Source organism: Penaeus monodon, chromosome 44 (genome assembly GCF_015228065.2).
Source record: "Penaeus monodon isolate SGIC_2016 chromosome 44, NSTDA_Pmon_1, whole genome shotgun sequence".
Lineage (NCBI taxonomy): Eukaryota > Metazoa > Arthropoda > Malacostraca > Decapoda > Penaeidae > Penaeus > Penaeus monodon.
In genome coordinates this window covers 3,646,704-3,649,203 of record NC_051429.1, presented here as the reverse complement: position 1 = coordinate 3,649,203, position 2,500 = coordinate 3,646,704, and positions in this window count along the sequence as shown.

Here is a 2,500-nt window from a genome sequence, read left to right as displayed (position 1 = left end):
ACAGTGGTAACCTAGGCGCATTCTATGAAGAATGACTTTGATACCTCTGTTGATTATTTCAGTGTCAGTGGTTCATAGCCTGTGGCGTCTGAGTACTAGCTGGCCGAGGGGGAGGATCTCTTTTTCTCTCTGTGAAGCTGCATGAGGAAAAAGAGCGCCGTCACCGTACACTTCCTCCTAAGTAATTTTCGGCTTGGATGTATAATCAGCGGATTAGGGGGCATACACCTGCCAACTTCGGCTAGCCTGTTAGCAAGCTCATTCCCTCTGATCCCAATGTGGCTGGGGACAAAGTTAATGATTATTCTTCTACCCTGTGCAAGAATCCTCTGTGCCAGTGTGAGGATAGTAGTCAGAGGGTAGATGTTATCATTGGGTGAGCGCTGCTGAAGACAGTCGACGGCTCCTTTGGAGTCTGTGTGTATGACCACATGTCCTTCTCTCACAGACGCGTGGCTTAGGGCTCCCATGATTGCAACTGCCTCTGCCTGTAGCGAGGAGGCATTGTCTGTTACCCTCATGGATTTTGCGGCATCCCTTGCTGTGAAGCCGGCGCTTGCAGTGTGGGTCAAGGGATCGACCGATCCATCCGTGTAGTATGTTCTACTGCCCGGAGGAGTGATGGTTGCACTGACCCTCTGGGTTTCTGCCTTTAGGCTAGGCGTGGGATATTCATTCTTCTTGGTTGCCAGTCTCATGACCGAGAACTCTATCGAGGTTTGTGCTCACAGCAGAGCTTCGACAAAGTCAGGGTGGGAGGAGAAGCAAGAAGCTGTTCTTTGAGCTGATGGTGTATTAACACCCTGGCTGTGTGAGACAGCCAGGAGTTGTTTGCAAAGAGCTCGTTATCTTGTTCTAGGCGTCTGACTATTTTGTCTTAGGCTTGTATTCCTGCGTGCCTGGATGACATTTGATAAGAATTGTGTTGCCATTAGATCGATTCATGAGCCCAGGGGGAGAAGGTTTGCCTACACGAGGAGGTTGAGGACCTTCGCCCACCTTGGGGCACCCAGAATGACCCTGGCAGCTTCGTTTTGGACTGTCTCGAGTTGGTCTTTATGTTTTTTCTTAATGCCAATCAGAGCAAGGGAGGCATAGTCCACAATGGGCCGGACAGCATGTATATAGAATGATCTTAGTACTCTCTGTCTATGCGTCTCCCACTCATTACTCTCATGACAGACAATCTTGATTTGGTACGGTCAACCAGGTACTGGACCTCCTTCTGAAAGGAGAGGGTCTGGTCTATCCAAGGTAAAAATAGTCCTGAACCCACTCCAAGTCCATTCCCTGGATTTTCAGAATTTTGCCTTGAACTTTTTGTCTCAGAGCCAAGGCTTTGGATTTGGCTGCACAGATCTATAATCTTGTTCTACAACACTCCTCAGACACGAGGTCCAGACAACGCTAGGCTTTCCTTAGTCAGTATGGTCCAGTGGAGATGATAGCGAGATCATCTGCATAGGAGATGATCTTGCACCCCACTGGGAGGTTTGTGTTGAGGATACAGGACATTAATGTGTTAAAGAGGGCTGGACTGAGAACCCTACCCTGTGGCGTTCCATTTTCTAGTGGCATGTGCTGTGATAGGTGACCTTGGAATTTTTACCTATCCAAGCCAAGAACTTACCTCTGATTTCCTTCTGGATCAGGCTCTCCTGAATAGCAAGAGGACTTGCCAATTCAAAGGCCTTCACTAGGTCGAGGAACACTACCACAGATGTGCCTGTGCTTATTGTGCTCAAGAGCATGGCTGTGCTGTGCTCATGCCCCTGGTGAACCCGTGGAGGTGTTCATGCGGGGGTCCATCGGAGCCGGTTCAGTACCATCCTCTCGGCCGTCTTGGCCAGACAGCTGAGGAGAGAGAGGGGGCGGTACTTCCCTGGCTCCTTTGGTTTAGGGATGGGAACTATAGTAGGGTAGAGTGGATGTTTCCCAGGATTTGTTGATTAGTTGCAGGAATGCAAGCTCACCTACCGGTCCCAGGTGGAAAATGATGGGGTACGAGATCCCATCAGAGCCCGGGGCTGTGTTACAACTGGTTTTATATGCATTTCTTAGTTCCCTCAGAGAAAAGATAACGTCTGAGCTATTGGGTTTGGCTGCCCTTTCTCTGATATGAACAAGTCTGTCTAATTGTAGGCGTTCTTGTCTTGCCCTCAGTTCATGGTGCGTATATCTTGGGGCTGAGCAGCTGGTAGCTTGCTTCACCCGTTGCCATAGCTCTGAGAGAGTGGTATGGTGGTCGAAGGACTCACACCATTCCAGCCACTTTTCTTGCCTGATGCTGCTGGCAGTTTCTTTGGCATCCCTGACAGCCTCCCTTAGGAGGGCTAAGTTGTCGGGGGTTCTTTGCCTTCGGTAATGTTTTCGGCACATATTTACCCTGTGGTGACCTCCTAATTCGTCATTAAAGCACCAGGCGTCTTTGTGACTCCTGGATCTAGGCTGAGTTTGGTATGGTCGTGAGGCTGCTCATCAATGGGTTTTCAAGTCTGGC